At 39.4% G+C, this 20,423-nt stretch overlaps 1 protein-coding gene across 1 annotated transcript in view; it reads right to left on the reverse strand.

Moving 5' to 3' along the window:
• The window catches only part of CD47 (CD47 molecule), a 131,474-nt gene extending 121,233 nt beyond the window's left edge, over positions 1 to 10,241 (reverse strand). Inside the window, exon 1 of the mRNA XM_056793429.1 lies at positions 10,225 to 10,241. The gene's annotated coding sequence lies outside the window, so the exon portion shown is untranslated. The remainder of the gene's footprint in view (positions 1 to 10,224) is intronic.
• Positions 10,242 to 20,423: the final 10,182 nt, after the last annotated feature.

Consider the following 20,423-nt stretch of genomic DNA (forward strand, 5'->3'; position numbering starts at 1 on the left):
ATTATTGCAAGAATGAATTCCTATTTGGGAAACTCTTTGAAACCACTGGATGAAAGGCATTGTAGACGCAAGTGCCAAGGATGATTATGACCAGTGCCAGCAACATGTCCTGTGGAGACAGCTTAAAAGTCGGAAGCAAAGGAAATTTTCTCTTATACAAATGATGATTGGTCATCCGACCAGAAGGCCGAACCTTCCGTTGAACTCATAAAGCCCTCTGCTTTTATGAAAGAGGCTCGACTTTTGTGTGGAACTCCAAACACATTCATTTTCCTTGTTTCTTTACCTTCCTGGGTGAAGCACTGCTCAGAACAAAGATAAGGAAGAATATTTGACAAGATTATTTTATAACAAAGGTGGCCACCTCTTTCCTTGCCCTTCAGAGGTGCTGTAGATGGGGACAGTGTTGCAGATTAATAATTGCTGAATGACTCATTGTGAAGATTGGGGTAGGGTGGGAGGAGGAGGGGTCTGGATCTGTAATTTCATCAGCATAAGGAACTCCTGGTGCAAAAACTTCCTCCACCATTTCAGCTAGGCAACAAACTCATCTGTAACTCAGAGAATTGCTTGGGGTAACTTTGTGTTGGGTCTTCAGCAAGATAGCTACTATTCATCTGAGGTGGACCTCAAATTCAAGGTTCTTGATCCCAAAGCCATCCCTCTCTCCTCTAATACCATATTGCCTCTTTCCTTGAATGTAGCTGGTGGTTAGTAAGTATTGATTGAAATAGGTCTGCCTCAATGGAAATGGAAAGGTTGCTCTTCTGAACCAGACCACTTCCAGTCCCTTATCAATCCTAAGCTCCTGTCCTCAACGGTGTAAGTCAAAAGATTTAAAACTCACACCACACCTATGGAATTGCCTATGAAATAACATGAGTCATATTTATTAGCATTAAGGTTGACTCAAAAATTGACTCGATCATCATTTAGATATACTTTGTGGCCAACTCCAACATAATGGTCTCAAGATTCCCAAGTAGAATCATGATAGAATGTAATCACCTTTACTTACAAATTAGATGGGCTGTGGAGACACTTCCAAAGCAGAAACAAGATATTTCAAATAAAAGCTTGCCTCCTGAAACTACACTTGCAGATTCTAAAGTAAGACATTTGAGTGTTTGCAACATTTTACCTACCTCCTGCATTTTAATACTATGGTTTTTAAAAAGTCACTCCCTACAAGGTGCTTTGGTCTTTGCACCCCACTGAGAAAAAGAAAAAGCAAAAGGTAAAAGGTGTAGCCATGGGCGTAAAGGGGGAAGTGAGTGACATGAGTCCACCCACACCAACTGCTTCAGGAGCTTATGAATCATGTACTCAACTCCTAATTTCCACCCATCAAGGGAAGGAGACAAAGCCACGGCTAAAAATCTTTACTTGGAAGTTTCTAAGAGTCAGGTCCTCAGAGTCTATAATGGGATGATGCAAAGAAATGATTACCATGTAAGGGTCAGGATAGCATTCATAATGGAAGGGCAATTTCCCATTAGGAAAGTTTCTATTTTTAAATGTTACTTCTAACATCCAATCATATGTCAATAAATTCTAGTGACTCCCTATTCCATCTAGAACAAATATAGATTCTTCTTTGTGGCATTTAAAATCCTCTATAACCTGTCTTTTTGTTTCCTCTTGGTCTCATTACACTTTACTTTCCTCCACACACATTGAGATCTAGCTAAATTGGTCTCCTTGACTTGATGTTTGTCATACATGACACTCTGTCTCTAGACTTTCTGCTTTTGTATTGTCCTCCATGTTTGAAATGTGCTCCCTCCTCTCTTACATCTCCCAGCATCTCTAATTTCCTTGAAGGCTCAGCTCAAGTCCCAGCTTCTAGTGCCTTCCTCCTGAAATCACTTGGTTCTATTTTTGTATACCTATATATATATATATATATAAACATGTCATTTCCCCTAGCTAGACTGTGAGATCCTTGAGGGAAGGGCCTGTCTCACTATGGATTTGGAGACAGAAGATCTTAGTTTCAATCCAGGCTCTGCCACTTAAAAAAAAAAAACCCAACCCTTACCTTTTGTCTCAGAATGAATAATATGTATTGTTTCTAAGGCAGAAGAGCAATAAGGGCTAGGCCATGGGGGTTAAGTGACTTGCCCAGGGTCACACACCTAGGAAGTGTCTGAGGCCAGACTGAAACCCAGGACCTCCTATCTCTAGACCTGGTTCTCAATCCACTGCGCTACCTAGTTGCCCCCTGACTTTGCTGCTTATTAGCTGTGTGACCATAAGTATATAACAATTTCTTGGAGCTTCTGCTTCTTCATCTGTAAAATGGAAGAATTCTACTTATATTCCCAGACTTAGTTGTTTTAAAACTCAAATGAGACAACATATACTAAGTACTTTATCATTAAAATGCCATACATGAATTTGAGTTATTATTATTCTCTATTCCCTCCTTTTCTTAAGATAAATGAAGAATTTGGTCCAACAACAACTGTTTTTTCTGTAAACATTACATATAACAACTGGTTGGACTGGGGTTTTCTTCTTCTTCTTCTTCTTCTTCTTCTTCTTCTTCTTCTTCTTCAGCGAATAGGTTTTTAGAGAATAGATTTTTCTGCTGTTGAAGAGCAGATATGCCTTTCGTAGTCAGAACTATCCATGGCCAAGAATATGATAGTAGTCTTAGCATGCCATTAGGTGGTATTTTAAGAATTCCAGTAGACTGAATCTGGAATTTGAAATCAGGTGTTGAAATCTATATTTTGATTTGACCAAGACTAGCTATGAAACTTTGAGTCCACTCAAAAGTTGGGAAAAACCAAATGATGCATATGGATTGATATTATACTCCCACTCTTCCTTTTCCCCTCACACACAACCCCATTATTTCTCCAGTGGCAAAGAACTCTCAGTGATTAACTCTATATGTCAGATGACCTGAAGCATGAAATATTCATTTCACTTGGAAGAAGCTACTAAAATGAAGGATAAGCCTGGTTTTGTTTGGTCTCACGGGGTAGAAGGGGGAACAGTAGCTGGGAGCTGAAAAGAGGCCACTTTAGACTTGATTTAAGGGAGGGGAAAATTCTAAGAATTAGAGATGTCAAAAAGTTGAATGCCCTGCCTGAGGAGGAAGTAGGTCGTCTTTCCCCTCTGTCCTACCTCCCAGAAAAGGAAGTCAAGGAAGTGATGGATAAGCACTTATTGGGTATGTTGTAGCGAGGTTGCCCTTTGGGGTAAGGGTTGCACTGGAGAACCCATGAGATTACTTCTAAGTCTGATCATTTTGAAATTCTGATTTTGCTTTCAGAAATGTGTTCAGGGAAAACTGTTCAAGTTATATAGGTTTGTAGCCACGGCCTTGGATAAGCAAGCTACAGAAGAGAGCTTTGCTCCTTTAATTAGTTCTTTGTGACAATCATAGACGTGTAATATGTTTCTGCAAACAGTGACCATGTGGAAGAGAGCTAGTAATTCAGTGGACTGAAAACTTTGCATTGTTAAAAGAATTTAAGAATTTCTTGTCTTCCATCAGCAGGAAATGTTCTCAGAGCAAAATTGCACTTTCTCCCCCCTACCAGGATGTCAACCTGAGCCTGATATTCTAATAATATTCCACTGTCACCTCTCATTGCTGCTTTGCTTTCTCCTCCCATTCGACTTACTGCAAAACTAATTGCCCAACTAATTGCCAAAACTAATTGCTGTGACATTCATTGTTAATCTGCTCCCTTCTTTGGGTTCAGCTCAAGCAGGTGGCTCCATGGAATCAGTGATGCAATTATCCCTGAGTCTCTATGGGGACAGGGCATCCCAGCCAGTCATTCTTCTGGCCAAGGTGGGCTGATGCTGCCTTCCTCATTACAAGGAAGGCGGAAGCCGTCTGCTAGGGATTTTCTTCTCTTAACCTGACATGTGATCCGATAGAACAGTTTTCAATCAGATCGGATACAGATTTCAGAGGGCCTGGACCCTCAATGTCAAAGTAAAATGCCACTTTAGTCAGAAAACAAACAAGAAGATACAAAGCAATCTGGGGTGACTTGAACTACAAGCATGTGACGCTAACTCATGGGGGGGGGGGGGGACACTGCTGAAGAAATGGCCAGCTCCTTCCTCACCATCCACCCTGCTCAGTGTAGGAATGCTGACCTACTATGAAACCAAAACTACAGGAACTTATTAGGGACAGTCTACAGCATATGGTAACAAGGACAACAATCTCCAAATGTGATCACACAGAAAAAGAACTCTACAGGAGGCTAAAAATGACAGGAACAAATAAATAGTCCATTCAACTGAGATAGGCTCTCTTAGAACTCCAGATAACCCTTCTGGAGGCAAAACATTTTAGTGGGATGAGTGGATGAACTGATTATTGAGACAGAAATGGAAACTGAGAGCACAGGTTTGTGTCTTTAGTGTCTAGTGTCCAGTAGATCTGTGCTCTTCTCAGGCAGAAAAGAAAAATCAGATTGAGTGAAAGGATTATTTTGTGGCTTTCAAATTAGAAGATAGCAGGTATGAACAAATTATATGGAAATTCATGTTTTTTGAGTCAGGAACTCCAGGCATGCTTTAAAAAAAAAAAGGTTTACCTTCTGTCTTGATACTTAAGTATCTGTTCCAAGGCAGAAGAGCAGTAAGAGCTATGCGGTTAAGTGATATGTGCAGCATCATCTAGCAAGGAAGTGTCTGAGGCCAAATCTGAACCTGAGATCTCCCATCTCTAAGCCTGGCTCTCAATTTACTGGGCCCTGTAGCTGCCTTCCAGGAATATTTTTTTAACCCCTTACCTTCCATCTTAGAATCAATACTGTTTTGATTTCAAGGCAGAAGAGTGGCAAGGTTTAGGTAAGGGAGGTTAGGTGATTTGTCCAGGGTCCCACAGAGAGGAAGTATCTGATGTCAAATTTGAACCTAGGACCTCCCGCCTCCAGACCTGGCTCTCAGTCCACTGAGCCACCCAACCTCTGCCCAAAGATACTTTTTTTTAAAGTACTGCAGTGTGGATCTGGGCACGTCATGTGGTAGTTCACAAAGATCTAAGATATGTTGTCATCTAATGATAAAAGCAATGGCTTTCATCCTGGCTATAGTTTAATTTCTCTCTGGGTAAGAACTTTGAATCAAGAAGTACCTAGAAGTGATTCAGAGAGAAACTTCCAAGTCCCTTCAGGGCAGGATGCTTCAGAAAAGGCAGCCTAAGAGTTGTTTAGGCAGATAGGTGTAGAGGTCACTGAAGCAGGGCAGAAATTAAGCCAGTTCTTGAGTAAAAGGGGCAAAAACCTAGGCAGCATCTCAGTTGCCCATCTTTGCAGAGGTGGGAACTAGGGCCATGGAATATGCTTAACACTATCAGACATAAGTGATGTTTTGGATGATTTACTAGACTATTTTTTTCTCTTAAAAGTTTTTTTTTTTTTGCTCTAAAGGGTGTCTTACAGAAGAGAGGAGAGGAATATGTCTTTAAATGAATATAATGTAAAAAATCCCAAATGATATACAGAATAATATCAAAAATAAGCAGGAGTAGAACCGAGAGCATTATATACAGTCACAGAAATATTTGATGAATAACTTGCTAATGTCTACCTCCAAAGAACTGATAAAGAGAAATAAACAAGAAAGTTTTATGTATACATTGTTTTTAAAAGTCAAAAAAATGCCTTCTCTAGTACAAAGAAGGGAGGAAGGGAAGAAGGGAGGGAGATACCTGGGAACTTTAATGTAACCAACAAGTAAATTAATCCATTTTTAAAAACCAGGGGTTTAAAAAGAAAAAAAGAAAAGAACCCCATGCAGTAGATTAGGGCTCATGAGGAGTCTGTGGCATGAGTTCTTTTTTCCTTTGAGTTGTAAGTTTAGGGACTGGTTGGGCAAACATGTCTAGAAAGAGTAATCGATGCTTGATGCTTCCAATTCACAGCCCACTCACTATAGGACCCTATTCAATCTGGCTGGAATCCCCACGAATACTTTTCTTTCCAAAGATCTCCAAGGTTACCAATGACCTTTTCATTGCCAAATCTGTTGGTCTTTTCTTGGCCCTCATCCCTTCCTGACTTTCATGAAAGATTCAGCCTTGCTGACCATTCCTTCTTTCTTCTATGCTTTCTTCACTTGGTTTCTAAGACATGTCTTTCTTTGACTTTCCTCTTCTCCGCTTTTCAGGGAAGAGTCTCTTTCCTTGGGCAACTTGTCCCTCTTTCTCTGGAAGTATATATCAAATAAAGCATAATCATCAATCTTCCACCCTTCCTCCCAGCCTTGGGATCAATACTAAGACAGAAAGTAAAGGTTTAAAAAAGAAAGAGAGAATGTACAGAGATATAGACAAAAAGAGAGCCTGAGATACAGACAGTGATAGAGAGAACTTCAATATAGGTTTACTGTTAAGTCCAGGATTACTGGCCCTTGGGTGGTCTTTTCTCCTTTCCCTCCCCTATGGCATCTTCTATTTCACTTTATCTGGAGACACACCCCATCCTAGAGTCCAGACAGCCAAGAAGCAAGATTTAAAGTGAATAGTAAAGTCTAGAGAGTAAGTAATGCCATCTTACCATGCTGTGAAACAGAGGAGAGAGCTAATGAAAAATGGACAAATTGTGATAGTCGGGGAAATTGCAAATCTTGACCACAGAGATCTCTTTATAAGCAGGTCAATGAGCAAGAGGAGGCTCCCGTTGCTCATTCATTTCAGAGTAACAGTGCACTTCACTTGCAATTGACTGACCCACAGTGTTTGTGCTGACCCAAGTTTGCACCCCCAGGTCTGCCATCCTTCTTTGGGACTCAAAAGTTCTTGGACGTCCCCCTGCCTGTCCTATGCTCAGAAGTGTCCTGAAGCCTGCCCAAGGGCTCAAAAAGGCTAATTGTTAAATTTTCAACCTGAGCAATTAATACCTTAGAAACTGGCAAATGCTAGAATTCAGGGCTTCATTTATTGTTTGGTGATTGTCTAAAGAAAGTTAGAGAAAATGTAAAAAATGCAGAAAGGTGTAGCACATGTATATTTACTTTTCTTTCAACATCCATGAGCATGCCTCTGCCATCATGGCTTCTGCCTCCCAAGATCCTTAAGTCTCTCCTTCCAGGTGAGAAAACTAGACCTCTCAGCAGTCTTCTTGCCTAGAAGGAGCTATGTATACCTAGCCCAACCTCTCCCTTGAAATCCAGTTTTATATTTCCATCTATAGACTGACATATCCATCTAGCAATCCTACCTGCACCTCAAAAGAAGCTCAGACTTTTGAATCATAATCTGATGATTTGTGCTTTAATTTCTCGGACAATTCTAGAACCCATTAAAGGAATGTTTTATGAGCAGTTAGAAAAGGAAGCAGTGATTACTAAGGGTCAACAGTTTTATCAGTAGGGAACAAATCATGATTTCTGGTTAAGGTGGCAATGGGAAAAGTTCATAGGAGCCCAGCTATTCTACATATATTGCAACAAAAATATTTTTTAAAAGCACCAGACTGACTAATGACCAAGAAATCCAAAGGGGGGCAACTCAGTGTGCCATTAGCCATCCCATGACTGCACAGTAAAAGAACAAGAATCCTACAGATATTCTCAGCGGTATCTTGCCAGAGTAGCCAATGTAATCAAAGACAAGCTGGCCAGAAACCAGCCAAAATTCTAACAAGCTACTCTTGACAAGCACCTGAAGTCTAGAGCACTTTGGACTTGGAAAGCCAGAAGACCAGAATTATTTTTTTAACTCAGATCTTCTTTTTATTTATTTATTTTTCATTTTTTTATTGTCATGCAAAACACACTTCCATATTGGTCACTGTTGTAAGAGCCAAGTCATATATAACCCAAACCCCCAAATAAAACCCCAAATACACTGATATGAAAGATGTGGAAAGGAAACTAGACTTTTTTTTTTTTTTGGAACACCAAGTTCTATTTGCATGCAGTCTCCTTCCTTTTCATTTTTCCTTTTTCCTTTCCCATTTTTCCCTTTGATGTTACCCCATACACCTGGCTTCATAACTGACTTTGTTTGGCAGCACCTGAGACTATTTGCGAATAACATGGCTTCGCTCCTTGTTGGATGTATCTCTCCATGGTTTCTAAATTTGGTGCTTGCAATGATTTCTTGCAATTATAATCACAACATTTTGCATTTGTTTGTGTATTATTGCTGCTATACTTTACATTGCTTTTCCAAGATCTTGGTTTGTTATTAGCTTGGAATAATTGTGCCTTTAAATAACAGTCTCAAACGATGTGACCCATTTTTCCACAGAGGAAACATCTGGGTAAATTTCTCCTTTAATTGCTTTGAGTGTAATTTCTTGTGGGTTTGTATGATTGGAGAGTGGCTAGATTTTTTATTTCTTCAATTTCTTTATATCTACTTGAGCTATTTGCCTCCTTGAGCTTGGCTTTAAGGTCTTTTATTATTTCATCCTTTTCCTCTAGCATTTCTTTATGACCTGAAAATATGTAAGTTGCAATTTTTCTTAAATCTTCCAGACTTAATGTTTCCCAATCTGGGCATTGAATTTTAAAATATGATCTAATAGGTGTGTTACTGCCTTTCACAAATTGTCTCCTTGTATGTTGGAGATTTTGTTCAGTTAAATTTTCAAATCCAAGCACATCCTCTGCTACTTCAATCACTCTATCGAGGAACTTAGATCGAGGAACTTAGATGGATGTTCCCCACTCTCCTGTCTCAATTTCTCAAATTTTCCCCAAGTATCTGGTCTTTTTGAAAAACTTTTCATTGCTTCTAATAGATCTTCTCTGGCCTTTCTTAGGTAACGTAGATTTTCATTATTAGATAACTCTAAGTCTGTTCCTTCCTCTGGCCATGATGTTAAATTTGGATTTTTTCTTGTTTCATCAATGAATTGTCGTTTTTCCCTTTTTGAAAATAATTCTGAGAGAAGAATTTCAGTGTCTTGGAAATCTGGATCATAAAGCCTAATCGCTCTTTTAAATTCTTTTAAACATCTCATTGGTTCTAAAAACCAGGAAGGCATCCGTCTTTTCAGACTTTCAAGGTCAGCTGTTGTAAATGGTTTATGTGTTTTAATATGAATTATGCCGCTATCTGGTTGTAGGCTTGTTTGATCTCTTAGAGGCAATATTGGTATTCCACCTTCAGCCCCATCTGTATTTTCTTGCTGAACTACATTGTTATTTTTAGATATGTCTTGTTGTGTGTTAATACCTTTGCCATATTGTTTCTCTTCACTCAGTTGCTTCATCATTTCCTTTATTTGCATTATCTCCTCCTTCATGGCTAAAATCGTCACAGCCATTTCATTATCTTTTGCTTTTTTTCCCAAAAATTAGATGCACACCTATTTTTAGGGCATAGTATAATTTGGTTAAGAAGAATAATGCTCCGGCATATGTGGGAATGAATGAAATCAAGCGATACATACTTATATTCAGCCATTGCAAAGTTTCATAGATGCTAAGCAGAAAATAAATATAATCCGGAATCGTGACAAACAATAAGTCAAAAAACATATAAAAGAAATACGCAATACAGGCTAGAGTACCCATGGCAAGTAATAGTTTCTTTGCTGTCTTGTATCTTGAAAAGCTTTTTGCAACAGAAAAAATGTTTTTAAATCTGGCCCTTTAAGAGTCCCCTCCTCCCTTCAGGAGGAGTGGTTTCTTTTGGGCGTGGTATCACTAGGCAGATTTGTTGCACTCAGCACTGCTCTCAAAATGGTTACTTTTCACAGTCACACAGGCTTTTGAAATGTATGCAGGCCCAACTTCTCTGAAACCTCCAGTTGCTTCCTTTTCCCAAATTCTTAACAAAAATAGGTTGGAAAACCTAGCTGGCTCTGCCAAAAACTGTAATATTTATTGAGAAAGGAAATAGGATTGGGAAAAATGGGGATAAATGGGAGGTTTCTATGGGGTAAGGAGGAGTTAAGGGGAGAGAGGGAACACTGTTTGGTGAGGCAAGGGAGGGAGATGCCCCCTGCTGAGAGGAAACGGCAGGGGTCCAATAAGGACGGTTTGTCTTTGAATGACTGAAACTGAAGTTCAGCTCCCTCTATGACCAGAAGAGATAGTCCACTTATCTGACTGCGAATTCAAATAATATAAAGTTTAATAACTAGTTGGGATTGGAGTTTTTCTCAGTTTCAGACCTGAGGCCAGGCCCCAGAGGCTGGCAGAGGGTTTGTCCCACTCCCGTCTACTCTCGTTGTTCTAATACAGAATCTTAGCAGTACACAGAAAGCAAACAAGAACAATTCTAACCTTTAGAAGCCTGTGTCTTTGGGCTGAACCCAGAAGAGCATGCCACTCCAGACTGGGCTGAACAATCTCCTCTCTCCTCGGACACCCGGAAGCCAGTCCCACCCGGCAGGAAGGAAGTGCTAGTCACAAGACCCAACTGCCACTCCCAGTTGGGCCCTTTCCCCACAAACTGTTAGTCTAGTTTCCTTTCCACAAAGATAAATCCAACAGTTCTTTTTCTCTGAAGGTGACTGTCATTCCCTGTCATAAGGAGTATTTCCTGTCACAAGTCTTTCAGGATTGTCCCAGGCCATTGCATTGCTGAGAATAGCCAAGTTTTCACAGATAATCATCATCCAATATTGCTGTTATTGTATACAATGTCCTCCCAGTTCTGCTTATTTTGCTCTGCATCAGTTCCCACAGACCTTTCAAGCTTTTTCCAAAGTCATCTTCCTTATCATTTCTTAGAGCACAATAGAATTCCATTACCAACATGTACCATCATTTGTTCAGCCATTCCCCAATTGAAGGGCATCCCTTCAATTTCTATTTTTTTTTTGCCACCACAAAAAGAAGAGCTACAAATATTTTTGTACAAGTGGGTCCTTTCCCCTTTTTTATTATCTCTTTGGGATACAGACCCAGTAGGGGCATTACCAGATCAAAGGGTGTGTGCACCATTTTAGAGCCCTTTGAGTATAGTTCCAAATGATTGGATCAAGACCAGAGTTCTATGGCACAGTGAGGAGAATCAGAAGCTAACAGTGCTCTGTTCTCCAAGGAGCGGAAGCCAGAAGCCCTCTAACTAGGACTCTCCAGGCAGCAGAAGGAAGATGTCTTAAGTCTGTAAGAACCAAAGCAGAAATATTTTTGTTGTGGTGGTTTCTTTCCTTCTTTTATCACACACACACACACACACACATGAATAAAAGACATAGCTAAGTGGTGAAAAATGAATAAGCAGTTCTTCACAAAAGCAGACAAATGTTACTAAAAACAATATGAAAAATGTTCCATTTAATAATATAAGTGCTACTCTCATAATAAGATAACATAAGCATATAAATGGTTCACTAATAACAAAATTAATGAAAATTAAAACAACTCTGTGGTTCTACTTCTTACCTCTTAGTTTATCAGGGATGACCCCAAAAAAGGAAAATGACAGTTGTTGGCAGGAATGTGGGAGAATGGGCATAATTAATGCACTGTTTGTAGAGCTGAGAATTGGTTTAGCTATTCTGGAGAGTGGTTTGGAACTAACCTCCAAAATTCATTGAATTGTATATGTATTCTTTAACCCAGCAATATTATTAGTAAGCACACGCTCTAAGGAGATAAAAAAACACATATTTACAAAAATATTAATAGAGGCAATTGGGTTTTTTGTTTTGTTTTTTCTTTTTAGCAAAGAATAGGAAACTCAAGGGAAGCCAATCACTTGGGGAATGGCTGAATTATTATATATGAATGCAATTCCATATTAAAACATCAGAATTAATGACAAGAGGAACAGATTTATAGAAACATGGTAGAATTGATGTGGTGAAATGAATAGAACCAATAAAATAACTTACACAATGACTACACTTTTTGTAAAGAAAAACTACTTTGAAAGACCTAAAAACTTCCATCAAATCAATGACACCAGAAAACTGATGATAAAGCATGCTTCCAAACTCTTGAAAAAGAGGTGATGATTTATAGTTGTAGAAGACATAATTTCCCAGATATGACCAACATAGGTTTTATTTATTTATTTATTTTACTATACTTATGTATTAAATGAGTGAGCTTTTCACTTATTTATTATTTTGGGGTAGAATTCAGGTTATTGCTGGAAAGAAGAAATCTAGTAATACTGATGTAAAAAACAAAAGAAAAGAAAGGAGAATCAATGAAACAATTTTGAAATACACAGAAAGGAACATAGAAGTTCAGAGGGGGAATGTGTTAAATTTATTATAGACAGTGGATGTCCATTATTCAAAGATTCCATATTTATAAATCATCTACTTGCTAAAATTTATTTTTAACCACAAAAATAAATACTTCCAAACTTTTAGAGACATTCATAGACATGTAGATTGTCAAAAAATTGAATTGTCAGATTCACCTTCCCATGTGAGGTCAAACAAAGTGATACTGTCTTCTTGTTTCAACTTTCTTATTGTAAATATGTGTTCTTTTGCAGTGCCATTTTTGACAGTGCCACATTTTTTGGGGTATTTTTTGTGCTTTTTATTGGTGATTTCCTTATTTAAAATGACCCCCAATTATGGAGTTGAAGTACTATTGAAAACTTTGTTTAACTTTTACCTTCCATCTTGGAATGGATCCTAAGCATTGGCCACAAGGCAGAAATGTAAGAAGAGCTAGGCAAGTGGGGTTAAGTGACTTACTCAAGGTCACACAGCAAGGAAGTGTCTAGGTTTTGAAGCTAGGACCTCCTTTCTCTAGACCTAGCTCTCTATCCACTGATCCAATTAGCTGCTCTTTAACTAATATTTCTTATGTGCCTTACAATGAAAACCTGAGTTAAATAAGCTTCATTCGAGCATGAGGAATAATGCTGTTGGCTGTGAGTTCAATGTTAATGAAGTAACCATACTTTACATCCAAAAAAGGGAAGAGAAATTAAAAAAAAAGAAGTAGAGGAAATTTGATCATCTATATTTCACAGGAATCTAACCCTGTATTTTTCCCTAGAAGCAATGGTTCAGTGTGTGCTAATTTGGTGTTCATGGTGTTTTTATAGAACCTACATACCATGAATGATAAGAATCCACTGTACTTTAAAAAAACCCAAGCTATGCAGAAGTATTGAGGTTTCTTTGTACTGTTGTTTGTTCTTTTAACATGGAAAAGTCATGTTTGTTTCTGTTTGTCAAGTGTAAAATTGAAACATCAATTAAAAAAAGGTAAAGGAGCATTCTTGTCAGGCCAACATAATTTCCCTAAAGTTTTTTTTTGGAGGGGGGCAGTTTTTAACTGATAGATTAAGGAATTGCCTCCATATAATATCCATAGAGAGCAGCAAAGTATTTAACAGAGTCTTTCACGGTATCATTGTGGACAAAGTGGAGAAATATGGGCTAAATGATAATAAGTGAAGTCAGAGCTAGTGGAATAAGGCTGTTGTTGCTCAGTCAGGTCTTACTGTCCCCGTGTGCTCATGACTCCATTTGAGGTTTTCTTGTCAAAGATCCTGAAGGGTTGGCCATTTCCTTCTCCAGCTCGTTTGACAGATGAGGAAACTGAGACAACAAGGTTAAGTAACTTGCCCAGAGTCACATAGTTATTTAGTGTCTGAGACTAGATTTAAATCCAGGAAGATGACTCTTCTGACTCCTGTCAGTCTGACCTGGTGCTCTATCCACTGAGCTACCTAGATGCCATACTCACTAATTAGTTAATGTTGACTTAAAGGGAAGTCTTTAGTGGAATGCCCCAGGGATTTATGCTTACCATTGGGCTACTCAAAAAAGCTATCAGGGGCAACTAGGTGGCACAGTGGATTGAGAGCCACATTTAGAGATGGGGAGGTCCTGGCTTCAAATCTGACCTCAGACACTTCCTAGCTGTGTGACCCTGGGCAAGTCACTTAACTCCCATTGCCTAGCCCTTACCACTCTTCTGCCTTGAAACCACTACTTTGTATTGATTCTAGGAGAGAAGGTAAAGAATTTTTTTTTAAGGGTTATCAGTAACTTGCATGGAGATATCCAGAGCATGTTTCTCAGGTCTCAAAACTAGGAGAGATGGCTATCAAAGATGATCATCAAAAGTCAAATGGATTCAAGAATAGTAGACACAGTCTGAGGTGAAACCGAGTAAACATAAACTTGGAGTCCTTGGTTTAAAAAAAAATCAACTAACAATTTCCAGGATGGAGTCATATGGCTACAAAACATTTGTGTGAAAAGGGCTTAAAGTGTTCTAATAAAATAGGATCCCAATATGAAGGGGGGAGGGGAGGGAAGAACAAGGATTTACCAAGAGCCTACTATATGCCAGGGCAGATGAGAACAATTTGTTCCAAAGACCATGCAGTCAAGTGAAGCACACACTGCAGAGGGCTTAGAGCTTGGTCAGATATCAAAGACACCAGAGTCATCCCAGGCATCCTGGGCGACCTTCGTCTTGCCACTGGACTTGGATGACTCTGAAAGACGAGTGAGGCTGTTGCAACTCTGCCCCACTTAAATCCAATTCACAGCAAGTCTGGACATAACCCCATGATGTCATTGGTCCTCTTTGAAAAGGAAAGACAAAGGACAACTTGCTGGTTCAGTGGATAGAGAGCCAGGCGTGGAGAGAGGAGGTAATAATGGCTTTCAGATCTGGCCTCAAACACTTTCTAGCTGTGTGACCCTGGGTAAGTCACTTAACTTAACCCCAATTGCCTAGCCCTTACCTCTCTTCTGCCTTGGAACCAATACTTAATATCATACTGTTAACTAAAACTAGGAAGATACAGTGCTGTGGCTTGAAGTAAGTCCTGACTTCAAATCTAGACTCAGGTACTTCTAGCTGTGTGACACCAGGCAAACCACTTAACCTTTGTTTGCCTTAATTGAAAATAAGAATCATGATAGCACCTATATTCCAGGGTTGTTATGAAGTTCAAATGATATATTTAGTGCTTATTCAAATTATATATAATATAGAATTTAATTAAATATTAATAAATCAATAATTTAATAATAGGGTATATTTTATATAGCATACAATACAATATAATAAATCATTAATATATTATTATAATATTATTTATTGTTAATTATTTATATTATATTAATACATTAATTAATTATAATATAATACATTAATAAAATATTAATATAATAATTATATAATATATAATTTGAATAAGCATGATAGATAGATAGAATGTTAGGCATGGTTCCTGGCATATAGTTGTTTGTCCTTTTTCTTTTCTTTTCTTTTTTTTTTAACTCTTACCTTCCATCTTGGAATCAATACTGTCTTCAGCGGTACCACCAGACTGCCAAAGAAGTCCATGATTCAAAAAGTGAAGAACCTCTGGATTAGATTTTGTTACATGTATCTTCAATTTCATTGGTCCTAAAAAACTTCCAGATGAAGAAACTCAGCGCCTCTCTGAAATGGGTAGTTTTAAAGACTTGGCTACAGTATTGAGGGCTTGTGACTTGCCAAAATACAAAGCTGGTATGTTTCAAGACTGTAAATCCGAGTCTTCCTGACTTGGAGGCGGCCTCTCAAGCCACTGGACAGCTATTTCTCCTACCTGGATCTGATTATACTTTGTGGTGTACTGTCATCCCTCCCTACATCTAGGTCCACTTATGGGGCTTCGCTGTATCACGGGTTTTTAAAAAATATATATTTAATTCTATATCACTGAGTTACACTTATTGCAGCGCACTATTGGCTGATGTAATGAAAGACCACCAGCCACAGCTCTGTGTTCTATATCCTGGGTGCTGATTGGCTTAGTAACCAGGTTAATAAGAGTGTAGAAAAGGTTTATAGCAGAGTGGGAAGGATTTATAAAGCCTTAAATAGATATATATAATAAAAATAAATATAATGCCTGCTACTTCGTGGATTTTCACCTATCACAGGGTCTCTGGATCACTGTATATTATATTTTGTAAACAAATTTTATCCCATCTGTATTACATTAGATTGTAAACTCCCTGAGGGTAGAGAGTGCCCTTTTTCATTGTTGTAACTCTAGCACACCCCCTTGCACATATTAGGTGTTTAATGATCTAACGAGGAATTGAAAGAGAATGAGGTCTAAAATCCCTTCCAGTTCCCTGATTTTAGATCTCTCTGGATGGTATCTTGATCATGAAAGCACAATTCTTTCTGCGTGTCTGGCACCTGGAATTTATAGTGTATGGTGACAGAGGCTCATGAATGACCTTCAGCACAGTGTTCTAATACAGTAAACAGAAGCCTTATTGTTCCATCATTGTTTCCTCCCCTTCCCCATAAACCCCCTGGCCAGAAAGAACTGGAAAAGCAAAGGCATCATTGGATAAAGAATGTTTCAGTGGAGAAGAAAGCTAAAGCATGTACCCTAGCCAAGTAAATAGTACCTTCAAGGAAAAATAAAATAAAAGTTCATCAGACGAGGATGGCAAATGTGACCGGAAAAAGGAACTGAGAGAAATGTGTGAAACTAGGGGTCAAAAGGAAAACAGGAAGCAAGCATTTATTAAATGCCTACTGTGGCTCAATGGTTAAGAGAACTGGATTTGACAACAGGAAGACTTAAATTCAAATCTAACCTCAGATACTTTCTAGCTCTGTGACATTAGGCAAGTCACTTAATCTTTATATGCCTAGGAGGCAGCTGGGTGGCTCACTATAGAGTGCTAGGACCTGGGAGTCTGGAAGACCTATGTTCAAAGACTACAGTCTTAGATACTTCCTAGCTGTGAGGCCCTGAGCAAGTCCTTTAATTTCTGATTGCTTTGACAAAAAGATTCACTAAAGAAGAAAATGGCAAACCACTCCAGTGTCCTCACCAAGAAAACTCCCTGGGATCATGAAGGTGTTTGGACATTTCTAAATGACTGAACAACATGGGCCAGGTTGCAGCTAAGTGGCTTGTTGGACAGAATGGGAGTCAAGAAGACCTGAGTTCAGATTCTACCTCAGATACTTCCTGGCTGTGTCACTTTTGACAAATCACTTAACCCTGTTTGCCTTTTTCCTACATCTGTAAAATGAGCTAGAAAAGAAAGTAGCAAGCCACTCTAGTATCCCTGCCAAGAAAACCCTAAATGGGATTTCACCTAGTCAGATGGAACCGAAACAACTCAACAGGAACAACAAATACCTGCCCACTTTCCAGAACTCTAAATACTGTGAAGATTGGATTTGGCTCTTCCCTGATTGTAACAATGAAGGTACTTAGCTCTTCTTTGATTGTGAAAATTAAATTGTAATCCTCTGTCTATTTTTAGATTTAATCCCCCAAAATGTAAATACAATACTTAAAGTTGAGTGGGAAGATCTGCCCATGTTAGATCTAATCACCAAAGGTGTAAATATTCCACTTAATCATGAGGAGGGAGATCTGTGACCCACCTGTGAGATAGTGGGTTAGGAATTAAAATCGACTAACTGCCTTCTGGGCAGTCCTAGAGCAGAGCAGAGCAGAGCAGAGCATCATTCTACCAATTGGTAGATGTGGAATATGGGGAAGTGACCCAAGAAAAATGGTCTTTAAAAGAAAGACACAAGGGTCTGAATGAGGTTCTTCTGGGAGTTTGAGAAAGACACACTTGGAGTGGAGCCTCCTGTAAGAAGCAGTTCAACTGGAGTTGAAGTTGATAAAGAATCTGCTGATTGAACTGACACATGGTGAATGTAAAGGCTGACTTCCTTTCCTTGGCCTTTCTGGAGGTGTCAGCCTCTGGAAAAGGTCCATCATCTTGAGACTCCTTTCCTCTGGCTGGGGCCTTAGAATTCCTACCTGGCTCAGAGGAAGCCAGAGCTCTCTCTTTCCTTTTTTTTTCTCTTTCTCTCTTCCTTAATATTTTCCCTCTATTGTAAAATAAACAACCATAAATTCTATTCTGACTTTAGTAATTCATTTTGGGAATTTAGTAATTAAATCCCTGGTGACCAATTAAATATATTCAGTCCAACCATAAATTTAATAGTATATAGATAGAAGCTAGAGTCACAAAAGAAGATAATAATATGCTTATGTTTATCTGATGGAGATTGAATGACGACTCATGGTTTAGGGTTTGTTTTGTAGGTCTCTGCCACTGTTTAGTGCACCTCCTTCTCTTCTGTAAACTGTGGAAGGCAGAGAAGGACTTTTTCTCTTCCTCTCTCCTCTATTCACAAATGTATGTGATCATTAGAACTCTCAGTAGAGGACAAGACTAGTGCTGGTTGGATGGCCCAGATTTAAGAATTGTAATAGGAACTTGTCAACTGAGCAAGAAGAGCACACTGTGGCTGGGCTTCCAAAAAGAATCACAATGGATGTGGGTTATGATAAAGGCTGGTGCCACAGATTATTCTATCCAAGTCTCTAGAATATTGGGTATCTGGACACTAAGGAAGAGACATTTTTAGCTACCTAAGAACTCTAGATATTCAGAGATTGTCAGATTCTTCATGTCCCCATTTAGGATTTTCTTGACAAAGATGTCAAGTGGTTTGCCACTTCCTTCTCTGATTCAATTTACAGATGAACTGAGGTAAACAGTATTAAATGGCATGCCCAGGGTCATTGTAAAAGAGAGAATCTGCAGTGCATGCAAAGGACATCATCTTTCAATCAAAAAAAGTAACATTCCATTGGAATCTTCCCAGGAGGAGAGACAGTTGGAAAGCCAAGCCAGCAGCTGAACTGAGGGACTTGCTTTTGGGGGCTAGGCTGAGAGGCCTGGACCCCTCTTAGCTTCTGTCCTAAATTGGGGGAGACTTGCTTTTGAGCCAGGTTTAGAAGTTTCTGACTGAACCCTTCTTAGCTTCTGACCTGAGGCTGAGAGACTCTTGGTTTCTGAGAGGGGAAGGAAGAAGTTTTTGTGTGGCTCAGGTTGGTGGCTGAACCTGAAGAGCTAATTGTGTCTCTGGACTTGGATTAATCAAGCTGAGATTATCTGGCTGACTGGTTAAAGAAGGAAGAAGAAAAATATTTGTCTTCCAAACTCTCTGACTGTCCCTGTGTCACAGTTGTGACAGAATTGCCATTTTCCCAATACTCTCTTAACTCCTTGTGTAGATTAGGGAAACCCCCATCCCTCTTACTTCATCCTCCATCCTGTCCTGTCTTCCCCAATAAACCTCCTTACTTGAGAAATTAGGAGAAAAGAGTATTTCCTCTGAGACCTCATAGTTCACTCTTTTACATCACATAGCTAGTAAGTGTGTGTGTGTGTGGGGGGGGGGGGGGGGTTTGAACTCAAAAAGATATCTTCCTGATTCCAAGTAATCTCTAACCACTGTACCATCTAGAACCTAGGTTTAAATATTGCCTCTAATCTTTATTGTGGCATTAAATGGACTTGGGCTTCAGTTTCCTCATCCATAAACTAAAAGAGAGGAGAATCGACTAGATGGTCTCTGGGGTCTTTTTTAATCCTAGGTCCAGGCTCCTATAACATTAGTCATGTAGTTCCAGTATAGCCTGCTCCTAGCTCTCAGCTTTTTCTCCTCTCCAGTCAAGCATGAACCTAGATAAATGGAAGAATCTTAAGAATGAGAAGGATCAATCTTCCCTCTGCTCCCAGGAATGTAGTGAGCCAGCCATATTCTCAGAAGGGAAAAGGCAAATCCTTCCGGTATAAGAAAGAACAATAGCAATAAGAAACAAATTGAATCTGTAATTCTTGATTTTTGTGATCCATTAAATCCCTTGCCAGCCTGTTCTCAGTAAGCAAGACAGACTTGAGGAAGGAGCCTTTTTGTCATGGAAACCTTGAGCTAAGATGGAGTTTCGTCTGCAGGTGGATGCATCTGGGACTGATGCACACAAAGAAGCTGTCTTGTGAGAGGAGTCTATCAAAATGAAACACCTGTGATGAAATATGTGCCCAAGCCCAGAGGAAGAAAGGCAGGGTCATGGGCTTCCTGTTGTTCCTCTAACAGTTTCCTTCCATTATTATGGGGTAGAATGCACCTCTAGGCTCACAGTCCCATGGCAGAAATGAAGTCTGTTCCAATGGTGAATGCTGTCCTGCTGGGATAATGACCCCTCCAAACTGCTCTAAGCAGGAGTCTGAGAGAATCAGAAGGAGGCTGCTGGGAAAGAGTGGCCACCAAGGGTGGCAACCTGGGTCAGTTACCTTTTCTTTCTTTTTTTTTAACCCTAACCTTCCACCTTAGAATCAATATTGTGTATTGGTTCCAAGGTAGAAAATCAGTAAGGGCTAGGCAATGGGGGTGAAGTGACTTGTCCAGGGTCACATAGCTAGGAAGTGTCTGAGGCCAGATTTGAACCCAGTCTCTAGGCCTGGCTCTCCATCTGGTGAGCCGCCTAGTTGTCCCACTAGAGTTATCTTTTCTACTCTTTCCCCATTCTTGTCCTGAACGGTAAGCTAAGACTCAATGGAAGGAATGGAAAACAACATAAAAGATTGAGTAGGGAACATAAGAAATATGGAAGCAGGGGGGATAGAGGTGCCATATAAAATGGTCAGACAAGTTTTAGAAAGAGATTGAATTCTGTTGGAATCTGATTGCAGACCCAATCT

This window comes from Monodelphis domestica, chromosome 4, assembly GCF_027887165.1.
Source record: "Monodelphis domestica isolate mMonDom1 chromosome 4, mMonDom1.pri, whole genome shotgun sequence".
In the NCBI taxonomy this organism is placed as follows: Eukaryota; Metazoa; Chordata; class Mammalia; order Didelphimorphia; family Didelphidae; genus Monodelphis; species Monodelphis domestica.